The 14,964-nt window shown below is 38.8% G+C and overlaps 1 protein-coding gene and 1 pseudogene across 4 annotated transcripts in view; both read right to left on the reverse strand.

The window, feature by feature from the left end:
• The window catches only part of RNF111 (ring finger protein 111), a 180,368-nt gene that overhangs the window by 147,731 nt on the left and 17,673 nt on the right, over positions 1–14,964 (reverse strand). The gene's annotated exons all lie outside the window — the stretch shown is intronic.
• On the reverse strand, positions 409–6,564 carry LOC119530909 (annotated as a pseudogene).

Genomic DNA, 14,964 nt, shown 5'->3' on the forward strand with positions numbered 1-14,964 from the left:
AAAGCCCAAATTTTTTCCTGAGCCTCAACTGCCTCTGTGATTTGGAACACAGCAAGATGTATGAAAGTTATTATTATTACTTAGTTTCTGGAGGGGAAAATGGGGATCAAAAACTGCCTAACCATATATATAACTAAACAAGAGAGATCAAATTGGCTAATTTCATTTGCTGTTCAGAATCCCTCTTGTCAAAAAGTCATAACCTTCAGGCTGATTAAGCAAAACAGGATTCTGTCATGCAGATGCTCTGAGTCTAGGAAGCCCTGGTATTATTTAGTCAGTTTTATTTCCATTTTCTCAGGCACTTCAGCCTAAGACTACTCTGCCCACCAGGGAAAAGCTTCACATAAACATGTACCACAGTTACAGCATGGTACCTTCCAAGGTGCCTCCATCTCCCCACCCCATTCAGTTGTCCACTTCCTCCTCCTCATTCTGTTCTTCTTCCAGCCTTTCCTGATCTTCATCATTGTCCTCATCCCTGATCTTGTCTTGTTCTTCTGAATCTTTTTGTCTCAGTTCTTCTTTTGCTTTGAAGCTTCATTCTTGCCTTTCTGCTCCCATCTGTATGCTTCCAGGGCTTCTTTTAGGGGGGTAATGAACCGCTGGAACTCCATCTCTTCCATGGCCAAGAGCACATCACTGGCATTCAGAGTCTTGGGCTTCCCTTTCATAGCAAAATTGTTGTTACACTGTTACACGAAGTGGGTACAGTACGAAGACGCTGGTGGCATGGGAGATAGGGCTCTGGGCATCCTTGGAGATGTTGACACCTTCCAGGAGCGCCTCCTTGATGATCCTGGTGATGATGGCGTTGGGCAGGTTTAGGTCCTCAGGCCTCTCTGCCTGTGCTCTTAAGATGCAATTCTCAGAGTTTACACATTATAGTTAGTCCATATTAGTGAGGCATTAGAATGTTTGTCTTGTCATTTATGGTGTAGTTCACTTGAAATGCCGCAGGGGCCGGTGCCTCTGCCTCAGATCTCTTCAGGGCGCACCTGCATCCAGACTTCATTTATTATTTCTTTTGATGCTTGTGCTTCTGGTGTCATATGTAAGAATTCATTGCCAAATCTCAGGTTATGATGATATGCCCCTATGTTATCTTTGTCTAAGAGTTTTATAGTTTTAGATCTTATATTTAGGTCTTTGATTCATCTTCAGTTGATTTTTGTACATGGTATGAGGTCAGGGTCTAAATTTATTCATCTGTACATGGATATACAGTTTTCCCAACATCACTTATTGAAGGGACTTTCTTCCCTCATTGCATGTACTTAGCACTCTTGTCAAAAATCAATTACCCAACATCTCGGGCAAGACGGCGGCATAGAGAGGAGTGGAAGCTAAGTAGTCCCCCTGGAACAACTACAAAAAAACAGAAACAACTAGTAAATAATCCAGAATAACTGCAGGGGGACAAACGAGACCATCCACTCATCATACACCAACCTGAATTGGTAGGAATGCCCGAGAACACAGCATAAAATCTGTAAGTAAAACCTGCGGAACCAAGTCGTGAGACCCCCTCCCCCATAGCCCGAGCTGCAGAGCCGCGTGGTGCCAGAGAGAAGCTCTCTTCCAGCAAGCGAATACAGCTCAGCTGACCTCCAACTGGGGTTTTAAGTAGCGAGTGTGAACTGCTCACTACAGGTACGCAGCCCCAAAAAACAGACAGAGGCTTTGGGTGACAACTGACCTGGGAGAGCCAGAGGGTCACCTTGGACTGGGTCTGAAGGGGACTGTTTCTTTTTTGGCTCAGTGGAGAAAGCCCCAGTTGTTTTCAGTTTCCAGGGCTGTGACTCTGGGAAGGGTGGAGACAGCACAAGCAGAGAGAGAGACCATTGAAATGCTAATGACCTCCACCAGAGGGGTCTGTCTTCTCTAGGAGGAAAGGGGTGGGGCCCTTTCCATTCAGAACCAGACCCCAGAGCCTGGGGGAACACGGCCATACCTCCTCACACCAGTCAAGAATTATAGGCTAACAGGCATCACCTGCTGGGCAGAAAAGCATAGTGACCCGAGGCATCAAAGGGTGGAGCAATTTTCTAAGACACACCTGCAGGGAAACCAGATACTGAATATTTCTTCCCTCTGGGACCTGAGCCTGTTCTGGTCTGGGAAAACCTGATTTGGATAACCAAGGAAACCATGCCTAGACGACAGAAAATTACAACCTACACTAAGAAAAACAAAGTTATGGCCCAGTCAAAGGAACAAACATACACTTCAACTGAGATACAGGAATTTAAACAACTAATGCTAAATCAATTCAGAAAGTTTAGAGAAGATATTGCAAAAGAGATAGAGGCTGTAAAGGAAGCACTGGTCATGTATACGGCAGAAATTAAAAGTTCAAAAAAACAACTAGTAGAATCTATGGAAATGAAAGGCACAACACAAGAGATGAAAGACACAATGGAAACATACAACAGCAGATCTCAAGAGGCAGAAGAAAACACTCAGGAACTGGAGAACAAAACACCTGAAAGCCTATACGCAAAGGAGCAGATGGAGAAAAGAATGAAAAAATATGAGCAACGTCTCCGGGAACTCAAGGATGAGACAAAGTACAATAATGTACGTATCATTGGTGTCCCAGAAGGAGAAGAGAAGGGAAAGGGGGTAGAAGCAATAATAGAGGAAATAATTAATGAAAATTTCCCATCTCTTATGAAAGACATAAAATTACAGATCCAAGAAGCGCAGCGTACTCCAAACAGAAGAGATATGAATAGCCCTATGCCAAGACACTTAATAATCAGATTATCAAATGTCAAAGACAAAGAGAGAATCCTGAAAGCAGCAAGAGAAAAGCAATCCATTACATACAAAGGAAGCTTAATAAAACTATGTGCAGATCTCTCAGCAGAAACCATGGAGGCAAGAAGGAAGCGGGTGTGATATATTTAAGATACTGAAAGAGAAAAACCGCCAACCAAGAATCCTATATCCAGCAAAGCTGTCCTTCAAATATGAGGGAGAGCTCAAAATATTTTCTGACAAACAGACAATGAAAGACTTTGTGAACAAGACACCTGCCCTACAGGAAATACTAAAGGGAGCACTACAGGGTGATAGAAGACAGGAGTGTGTGGTTTGGAACACAATTTTGGGAGATGGTAGCACAACAATGTAAGTACACTGAACAAAGGTAACTATGAATACGGTTGAGAGAGGAAGGTGGGGAGCATGTGAGACACCACAGGAAAGGAGGAAAGATAATGACTGGGACTGTGTAACTTGGTGAAATCTAGAGTATTCAACAATTGCGATAAAATGTACAAATATGTTCTTTTACGAGGGAGAACAAGCAAATGTCAACCTTGCAAGGTGTTAAAAATGGGGAGGCATTGGGGGAGGGATGCAATCAGCATAAACTAGAGACTGTAACTAATAGAATCATTGTATTATGCTTCCTTTAATGTAACAAAGGTGATATACCAAGGTGAACGCAGATAAGAGGGGGGGATAGGGGAGGCATGTTAGACACTTGACATTGGTGGTATTGTCTGATTCTTTATTCTACTTTGATTTAAGGTTATTTTTCCTTTTGCTGCTTCCTAGCTGTCATTTTTTTTTCCTCTTTCTTTTGCCTCTCTATCTTCTTTGACTCTCCCTCCTGCCTTGTGGAAGAAATGTAGATGCTCTTATATAGATAGTGGTGAAGGTGGTGAATACATAAATGTATGACCATGCAGAAAACCATCGATTATTTACTTGGGATGGAATGTATGGTGAGTGAACAAAACCATATTAAAAAAAATGGGTTGATGACAAAACCTCGAGGGCAATATACTGAGTGAAATAAGCCAGACACATTAGGACAATTATTGCAGGGTCTCACTGATAGGAACTAATTATAATATGTAAACTCATAGACATGAAATATAAGGTACCAAGATATAGGACAAGGCTTAAGAATGGGGAGTGGTTGCTTAGTATGAGCAGAATGTTCAATTAGGATGAACTTAAATGTTTGGAAATGAACAGGGTTGTTGGTAGCAAGATGTAAGAATAACAAACAGCGCCGAATGGTGTGTGAATGAGGTGGAAAGGGGAAGCTCAGAGTCATATACGTTACCAGAAGGAAAGTTGGAGGTCAAAAGATGGGAATGTATAAAACTGAATCCTATGGTGGGCAATGTCCATGATCAACTGTACAAATACTAGAAATCACTTCCATGAACCAGAACAAATGTATGACAATACAATTAGAAGTTAATAATAGAGGGGCATATAGGGAAGAACTATATACCTTTTACAAACTATATACTACAGTTAGTAGTATTTCAACATTTTTTCATAAACAGTAACAAATGTACTATATCAATACTACAAGTCAGCAATTGAGGGGGGTTGGTTAGGGATAGGGGAGGATTAGAGTTTCCTTTTCTTTTTTTCTTTTTTCATCTTTCACTTTATTTCTTGTCTGGAGTAATGAAAAGTTTCTAAAAATTGAACAAAAATTAAGTGTGATGGATGCACAGCTGTACGAGGGTACCCAGGGGCAAGTGATTGTACACTATGGATCTTTTGATAATTGTATGGTATCTGAACAATCTCAATAAAAATGAAAAAAAAATCAATTACCCATACAGAATTCATAATTTACAATGGATGGACGTGGCCTAAGGGTTCACTGACTGATGAACAGAATGGTGAACTGTAGAGTATGCATATAAGAGAGTATTATGCAGCTGCAAGAAGGAATGAAGTTGTGAGACATGCAACTAGGTGAATGGATCTTGAGGACAGCATTTCAAGTGACCTATGCCATAAATGAAAAGACAAACATTCTAATGCCTCACTAATATGGACTAACTATGATGTGTAAACTCTGAGAATTGTATCTTAAGAGCACAGGTTATCAGGGGAAGGCTACTGTAAAGGTCACTAGATTGTAAGCTATTATGGCAGTCACATCTATCCCTGAGTTGTAATGGTTATCTCTAAATTCTGAGATGCTGAGCTCTTTGTGTATAACCTGGTCGGTCTCTGGAACTTTGGGTATCTGTGTGACACCTGAGACTCAAAGCTAGAGTTCAGCAGCTATGAACATATTACCTCATACAGCCACTGTTAAAAAAGCTGAAAAAGAGTTCAGACTTCAGTTAGAGATGTGAATGAAGTGAATCTAGTTAGGACTAAGGCAAATCAGGCCAAAGGGTAAAGGATGATATTGACTGTGTTATAAAACGTCAACTTCTGTGTAAGACCAAGGGAAGACATGTTTATTTGGTACAGGATCTATATTTTCTGTAGTACACTAAATAATTTAACTTGTAGAGTCAGTTTATTCAAACACCATAATTACATGGAACTTTGAATAGGAAGTGAGATCTGGTAGGTTTGTACATGTTAGTGTGAAATCCTGATACATCCCAAAGTTATTTGGGCAGAGTATAAAAATGTATTTGCAGGGCCCCTTGAGGAACTGGGGGGAAATGCAGACATATTAAATTTCCCCACCTGGGGAATTAATGATATTCTCACAAGCATTGGGGGCTTCTAAACAGAAGGCTGAGCCCTTGATCTTGGGACTTGCCCTTATGAAATTTGTTACTGCAAAGGCAAGGTTAAGCCTATTTAAAATTGTGACTAAGAGTCACCCCCAGAGAACCTCTTTTGTTCTTCAAATGTGACTTCTCTCTCTAAGCCAACTCTGCAGGTAAACTCACTGCCCTCCCCCCTACAAAAAGAAAAAAAAAAGAATCAATTTATCAAGCTTTAGAAAATAAAGATTTGATGGTTCATATGGTAAACTGATGGTTTATAGTTTTCCTTAAACATGTCTTAGATAGTTCTTATTTAGTTTAAGCTTAAGTATTTTATTTTATTTTTTGCTATGATGAGATTTTCTATTATATATTCTAACTAGCATTTGTTTGAAGCTATTGATTTTTGTATGAAAGTTTTATCCCGTTATTTTACTAAAATTAGCTTATTATTTGTAGTAGTTGATTTTTTGTGTTTTCCAGATATACAGTAATATCGTCTTCAATTATAGGTAGTTACCCTTTTTTTTCCCCAATTCTTATGACTCCCTTTCTCTTATTTTTTTTTTTTAATCCCCTTTCTCTTATTAATACCTTATATACATTGGCAAATACAGACGAAGTGGTGGGCATCCTTTCTTTGTTTCTGAGTTTAGAAAGAAAGCTTCTAATATATCTCCATTAAGTAAAATGCCATATTTAGGGCTGGGGTAAACATATTTTGTCATATTAAGGAAGTGTCTATCAATTCTTATTTTATTTAGAGTTGTTAACAGTGTGGTATTTTGTCACACACTTTTTTGAATTTATGAAGATGATCATATGATTTTCCTTCTTAGTTCTTCATATATGATGAATACATTAATTAATTTTCTAATAGTGAAACATCATTGCATTTCTGCAACAAACTTCTCTTAATTATATTGTATTCTTTTTCTAAGGCATTGTTGAATTTTGTTTACAAAAGATTTTATTTAAATACTGAATGCATCATATTCATGAAAGAGGTTGGTTTGTAGTTTTTTAAGTGGGGCAATTTTTTCTTGGGTTTGGGAACTAACGGCATATTTCACATAAACAGGAGATGGACTAGTTTAAGTAGCAGTGAGATTACATGATATTTAAAGGTTTGGTAATATTTCTGTATGAAACCATTTGAACCTGGTATTTTTCATGTAGGATATCCTCTAATATTTTAGGTTATTTCTATGGTAAATGGTCTACTCAGAATTTCTATCTCTACTGGTGTTAATTTTGGGATAAATAAAGCACTTTTGATAAATTCTTATATTTCCTGATGATTTTGCTTTAAGAATGTTGATGCTATTTTATTAGGAGCATAGATACCAAAAACTGCAGATTTTTGGTATGATTTGCACTCCTTATGATAACTACCAAATGTCTTATTTATCTTGTTTTATGCTATTACTTACTGTATTCAACTTTGTTGGTTATTAAGATCATAGGTCTGTGAACTATGTTTGTTTGTTTACATTTGCCTTAGGTACTTTTGCCCCTTGTTTCAGTTATTTATTGCTGTGTAACAAACCACTCCAAAAATTTAATGGCTTAAAATAACTATTTATTATCTCTCATGTTTCCTTGGGTTAACTGGGCTCATCCAGGTCTCAAGTCTTTGGGTCTCTCATGATTTTGCAATCAGATAGAAGGTAAGGCTAGCATTATCTAGACCCTCAATTGGGCTGGATGTCCAAGATGGCTTCTTTACCCACATGTGTGGTGCCTCCCATTGGAATTGTTAAAATAAATGGGAGGATGATACAATATGGATGATCCTAAAAACCATTATATTAAAAGAAAGGAGCCAGACACAAAAGGTCACATACTGTATGTGTTCCAGTTTGCTAATGCTGCCATTATGCAAAATACCAGAAATGGATTGGTTTTTATAAAGGGGGTTTATTTGGTTACAAATTTACAGTCTGAAGGCCATGAAAATGTCCAAATTAAGGCATCAACATGAGTGTACCTCCACAGAAGGAAAGCCAATGGCATCTGGAATACCACTCTGTTAGGGGGGAAGGCACATGGCTGGCATCTGCTAATCCTGGGTTGTATTCCAGCTCCCCTCTCAGCTTGTGTGAATTCTTCAAAATGTTGCTCTTGGGGTGTTTTGTCTTCTCTTAGCTTCTCTGGGCTAGCATAAGTCTGCTTCAATGGCCATCTCCAAGATGTCTCCCTCAGTTGCTCTCTAAAATGTCACTCACAGCTGCTCTGAGATCCTTCTGTTTGTGAGCTCTTTTTATATGGCTCCAGTGATTAAATCAAAGACCCAGGCTGAATAGGTGGGGCCACATTTCCATGGAAACATTCAATCAAAAGGTTCCAACCTAATCAACACTAATCCATCTGCCCACACAAGATTGCATCAAAGAACATGGCGTTTTGGGGGACATAATACATCCAAACCAGCACAATATGATTCCATTTATATGAAACATCCATAGAGACAAAAAACAGACTACTGGTTGCCAAGGGCTGAGAGGAGGAGAAAAATTCATTTACCTTTTGAGGAAATGAAAATCAGGATGGAGTTTCCTTTGGAGGCATGAAGATATCTAAGAACTAGATAGACATGCTGGTTGTACAACATTGTGGATGTACAAATGCCACTAAATTGTACACTTTGAATTGGCTAATGGTTAATAATATGCTATGTGAATTTTATCTGAAAAACAAACAAACAAACAAAACATAAATGCAGACTAGCCAAGCATCTTTCTTGCTCTCCATAAAGCCAATCTATGTGCATAATTTGGGCTTCCTCATAACATGGTCATCTCAGAATAGTCAGCATTCTTAGATGATGGCTGCATTTCACTACACAAGTGTTCTAAGAAAAGCAGGAGAAGGTGCCAGTCTTCTCAAAGGCTAGATTCAGACTGGCATAGTTTTGCTTCTGCCATATTCTGTTCATCACAACAATCACAGCCAGCTCAGATTCAAGGAGGTGGAAGAACAGGCACCTCTTGGTGAGGGACTGTCTTGCATATACAGGAAGAAAAGAAATTGATGTTAGCCACATTTTGAAACAAACTGGCACAGTTTTCCTTTTATTTGCAACTTTTCTAGTCATTTGCTTTAAATGTGTCTCTGATAAACAGATTATAGATGGACTTTAAATTTGTGACCCAATTTCAGAGGCTTTTTCTTTTATTAGATGTATTTAGCCCTTTTAGATTTAGTGATAAAACTATATTTAGTCTTCATAGTGTCACTTTTTTTGTTGTTTTCATTGTTACTTTTTTAAAAAAGGATTTACTATATGGACAAGCTGGGATAAAATACTTGCAACTCATATCAAAAAAAAAAAAAAAGGAGGGGGGAATAGAGAGAGAGAGAGAGAAAGATTGATTCTATAAATCAATAAGAAAAAGCTCCATGACCTAATAGAAATACTATCCAAGAATAAGAAAGGCGCTTCACAAAAAAGGAAATATGGACAGCTCTGAAATATATGAAAACATATGTTCAAGCTCACTCACAAAACACAAATTAAAATTACATTGTAATAGGAATAGAAAGGTGTCAACAACAGCTCTTTAACAACATAGTTATTGAAATATTACTTTCCCTTGAGGTTAAGAATAGGATACTGTTCTAGTTTGCTAATGCTGCCGGAATGCAAAACACCAGAGATGGACTGGCTTTTATAAAAGGGGGTTTATTTGGTTACACAGTTACAGTCTTAAGGCCATAAAGCATCCAAGGTAACACATCAACAATCGGGTACCTTCGCTGGAAGATGGGCAATGGTGTCCAGAAAACTTCTGTTAGATGGGAAGGCATGTAGCCAGAGTCTGCTCCAAGTTCTGGTTTCAAAATGGCTTTCTCCCAGGATGTTCCTCTCTAGGCCACAGCTCCTCTTCAAAATGTCACAAATGCTCTTGGGGCTTTTGTCCTCTCTTAGCTTCTCTGGAGCAAGAGTCTGCTTTCAACGGCCGTCTTCAAACTGTCTCTCATCTGTAGCTTCTGTACGTTCTTCAAAGTGTCCCTCTTGGCTGTAGCTCCTCTTCAAAATGTCACTCTCAGCTGCACTGAGTCCCTTCTGTTTGCTGGCTCACTTACATGGCTCCAGTGATTTAATTTAGACCCACCCTGAATGGGTGGGGTAACACCTCCATGGAAATTATCCAGTCAGAGTCATCACCCACAGTTGGGTGGGGCACATCTCCATGGAAACACTCAAAGAATTACAATCTAATTAACACTGATAGGTCTGCCCACACAAGATTACATCAAAGATAATGGTGTTTGGGGGGGACATAACACATTCAAACTGGCACAGATACTAAATGTCTACTTCCATCATTTTTATTCAACATTATGCTGCATGCCGGTTTGGATATATTATGTCCCCCAGAAAAGCCATGTTCTTTAATGCAATCTTGTGGGGGCAGACTGATTAGTCTGTTTATTAGGGTGGAACTTCTGATTGAATTATTTCCATGGAGACGTGGACCCTGCCCACTCACAGTGGGTCTTGATTAGTTCACTGCAGTATTTAAGAGAGAAGCTAAGAGCCAACACAGCCCCAGACACTTGCAGATGCTTGGAGATGCTTGGAGATGTGGACAGAAGAATGTCTGGAGATGCCAAGCTAAGAGATGAAGCCCAGAGTTTGCCCCAGAGAAGCTAAGAGGGGACCTCCAGACGCTTGGAGAGAAATGCCCTTGAAGAAAGAAGCAAGGAAGCACAGGAGCTGTGAGGGAGGAGCTAAGACAAAAGCCAGAGACATTTTAGAGAAGGCCATTTTGAACACAACCCAGGAGCAAAGGACAAGCAGATGCCAGCCACATGCCTTCCCAGCTAACAGAGGTATTCCAGATGCCATCAGCCATTCTTCAGTGAAGGTATCCTCTTGTTGATGCCTTAATAAACCCCCTTTATAAAAGACAATTCATTTCTGGTATTTTGTATAACGGCAGCATTAGCAAACCAGAACAGATTTTGGTACAAAGAGTGGAGTGCTGCTGCTTAGTTTTGCAAATACCAAACATGTTGGAACAGCTTTTAAATGGATAAGGGGAAGATTCTAGAAGAATTGTGAGGAGCTTGATAGAATAGGCCTAGATTGTTTTGAAGATACTGTTGGTAGAAATATGGACTCTAATGATACTTCTAATGAGGACTTAAACAGAAATGATGAACGTGTCTTTGCAAACTGGAAGAAAGATGATCCTTTTTTTAAAGTGGCAGAGAATTTGGCAAAATTCTGAGTCCTGTTGTTGGATGGAAGGCAGAATTTGAAAGCAATGAGCCGGGATACTTAGCTGAAGAGATCTCCAAAGTAAATATCAAAAATGTGGCCTGGCTTCTCCTTGCAGCCTATAGTAAAATGAGAGAGGAAAGAGAGAAGCTGAGAACTGAACCTAATAAATGAGTTCAGCAAAGTGGTGGGATACAAGATTAACATGCAAAAATCAGTAGTGTTTCTGTACACTAGTAATGAGCAATCTGAGGAGGAAATGAGGGGAAAAAATTCCATTAACAATAGCAACTAAAAGAATCAAATACATAGGAATAAATTTAAACAAGGTTGTAAAGGACCCGTATTCAGAAAAGTATAAAGCATTGGTAAAAGAAATCAAAGAAGACCTAAATAAATGGAAGGATATTCCATGTTCATGGATTGGAAGACTAAATATTGTTTAGATGTCAATTCTACCCAAATTGATTTAGGTTCAACACAATCCTAATAAAAATAACAATAGCCTACCTTGCAGGATTGGAAAAGACAATTTATTTGGAAGGGTAAGGGGTCCTGAATAGCCAAAAACATCTTGAAAATGAAAAATGAAGTTGGAGGACTCTCACTTCCTGATGTTAAAGCATATTACAAAGCTATAGTGATAAAAATAGACATTCTGATCAGTGGAATAGAATTGAGAGTTCAGAAACAGATCCTCACATCTACGGTCAATTGGTTTTTGACAGTGCTCCCAAGTCTACCCAACTGGGATAGAGCAGTCTCTTCAACGTGGCAAACTGGCTATCCATAGCCAAAAGAATGAAAGAGAACCCATATCTTACACCTTATACAAAAATTAACTCAAAATGGATCAAAGACCTAGATATAAAAGTCATAACCATAAAACTCCTAGAAGAAAGTGTAGGGATGCATATTCAAGATCTTGTGGTAGGAGGTGGTTTCTTATACATTACACCCAAAGCACAAACAATGAAAGAAAAAAATAGATAAAGGGGCCTCCTCAAAGTTGAAGACTTTTGTGCTTCAAAGGACTTTGTCAAGAAGGTGAAATGAAAGCCTACTCAATGGGAGAAAATATTTGGAAACCACATATCCTATAAAGGTTTAATATCCAGGATATATAAAGAGATCCTATGACTCAATAATGAAAAGATGAACCCAATTAAAAAATGGGTAAAAGACATGAATAGACATTTTTCCAAAGAGGATATAGAAATGGCTGAAAAACACTTTGTGCTGGTCTGAATCTATTATGTCCCCCACAAAAGCCATGTTCTTTTAAGCCAATCTTGTGGGTCCACACTTATAATGGGTGAGATATTTTGATTAGTTGTTTCCATGGAAATGTGACCCACCCAACAGTGAGTGAGACCTTTTAATTAGATTATTTCCATGGAGGTGTGACCCCACCCATTCAAGGTGGGTCTTGATTAGTTTACTGGAGTCCTTAGGAGAGCTCAGGGTCCAACACAGACCCAAATGCTTGGAGACGCAGACAGAAAGATGTTTGGAGATTCTAAGCTAAGAGATGAAGCCCAAAGTTTGCCCCAGAGAAGCTAAGAGAGGACCCCCAGATGCTTAGAGAGAAATGCCCTACTCCACATCTCAAATGATCCCACCCCTGCTTTTAAAGGTGTAATGACATCTTTGAGTAGAAAGGAGGTGTCCTGTTTTCCTGGTGTTGCACTTGTTTTATTTCTTTTGTTGGAAGATTGCTTAAAAAAAAAAAAAAAAAAAAAAAAAGCAAGGATGCACAGGAGCTGAGAGAGAGATGCTTAGAGAGAAAATACCCAGTGATATTTTGGAGACAGCCATTGAAACCAGATGTTTGAAGTTGCGAAGCTAAGAAAGGAAGCCTAGAGTTTGCCCCAAAGAAGCTAAGTGGGAACCCACAGATGCTTAAAGAGAAAGCCACTGGAATCAGAGGGTGAAAGCAATGCAACCCAGGAGCAAATGACCAGCAGACGCCAGCCAAGTGCCATCCCAGCTGACAGAGGTGTTCCGGACACCACTGGCCTTTCTTCAGTGAAGCTTTAGCAAAGTGAACACACATGAAAAGATGTTCAACATCACTAGCTGTTAGGAAAATGCAAATTAGAAATATGAGATATCATTTCACACATTCTAGAATGGCCACTATTAAAAAAACAGAAAACTGCAAGTGTTGGAGAGGATATGGAGAAGGAGTATACTTATTTGCCATTGGTGGGAATGTAGAATGGTGCAGCTGCTATGGAAGACAGTTTGGTGGTTCCTCAGAAAGCTAAGTATAGAACTGCTATATGATCCAGCAATCCCACTACTAGGTATATACTCAGAAGAATTGAAATCAGGGATGCAAACAGATATTTGCACATCAATGTTCACTGCAGCATTATTCACAATTGCCAAAAGATGGAAACAGTTCAGCTGTCCATCAACCAATGAGTGAATAAACAAAATGTTGTACATACATATGATGGAATGGGAAATAAGTCAGACACAAAAGGACAAATATTATACGACCTCACTAATATGAATGAAATATTACTATCAAACTCATGGTGTTAATGTCTAGAACACAGGTCACTAGAAGATAAAATTAGGGCAGAGAATAGGGAGCTCATGCTTAATTTGTGTAGAATATGTAAAAAGGCTGATTGTAAATGTTTGGAAATGGATGGAGGTGATGTTAGCACGTTACAGTAAATGTAACTAACAGCGTTGATACATGGGTGTGATTGTGGTTGAAAGTTTAAGGTCATTTATGTCACTAGAAGGAAAGCTAGAGGATGAAACATGGGACTGTATAGTGAACCCCCCTTCAGGGAGAAAATGTTCTAGAATTGATTGTGGTGATGAATGCACAACTCTGTGACTATACTAGAAGACAGTGATTGTACACTTTAGATGGATTGTATGGTATGTCAATTTATCTCAATAAAACTGCTTAAAAAAAAAAACTAAGTTCATATGTCCACCTAAAGATATGTACAGGAATTTTCATAGCAGCTTTATTCATAATAGCTCTGTTCTGGTTTGCTAATTCTGCCATCATACAAAATACCATAAATGGATTGGCTTTTATGAAGGGGACTTATTTGGCTACAAATTTACAGTTCTATAGCCATTCAAAGTGTCCAAACTAAGGCATCAACAAGAGGATACCTTCACTGAAGAAAGGGTGATGGTGTCCAGAAAACCTCTGTTAGCTGGGAAGGCATGTGGCTGGAATCTGCTGATCCTTTGCTCCTGGGTTCTGGTTTCAAAATGTCTTTCTCCAAAATGTCTCTGGACTTGTCTCTCTTAAGCTTCTCTGGAGCAAACTCTGGCTAGCATCTCCAAATGTCTCCAAACATCTCCAAGTGTCAGCATGAGTGTCAGCTCTTAACGTCTCTCCAAAATGTCCCTCTCAGCTGCTCTGAGCTCCTTCTGTCTGTGAGCTCTCTTATAGGATTCTAGTGATTTAATTAAGACCCACCCTGAAGGGGCTGGGTCCACATCTCCATGGAAATAATTTAATCAAACATTTCCACCCTAATCAACAGACTAATAAATATGATCCCACAAGACTGCATTGAAGAACATGGTTTTTTCTGGGGAACATAATATATCCAAACTGGCACAAGCCCCAAACTGGAAAAAACTCAAATGTCCACTAAGAGGAAAATGAATAAACAAATTGTGGTAAATTAGTGCAATAAAACTACACAGCAATTTAAAAAGTACAAACTGCTGACACAGGCAACAACATGGATGAATCTCACAGATGTTATTTTGTATGAAAGAACAGAGACAAAAATACATATTGTATGAATCCATTTCTATGAAAGTTCAAGAACAAGCAAAATTAATGGATAGTGATGTGTCAGAATAGTAGTTATCATGGGGTGGGGTGTTGGATATTCATTGGAAATAAGTATGAGGAATCTTTTTTGCATGCTACAAATATTCTACATGTTGATCTGGGTGTATTCATACAGGTATATATATATATTTGGTATAAATGGGTAAACAATGAACATTTTCCATCCTAAACTGTACTTCAACTACCTTGTTCTCTGTTTAGGCAAGCAATCTTATCAGTTCTGGTGTTATGAGCTATTGAATTAATCACAGTAATTAACACTAACTGCCATAATTGACAAAGCCCCAAACTGTAGTGACTTAATACCACGAAAGTTTATTTTTCAATCCTGTGGCAGTTCTTGTGGTTCAGGAGAAACTTTACCATCTTATAGCTAAACTGTCTGG

This window comes from Choloepus didactylus, chromosome 4 (assembly GCF_015220235.1).
Source record: "Choloepus didactylus isolate mChoDid1 chromosome 4, mChoDid1.pri, whole genome shotgun sequence".
Lineage (NCBI taxonomy): Eukaryota > Metazoa > Chordata > Mammalia > Pilosa > Megalonychidae > Choloepus > Choloepus didactylus.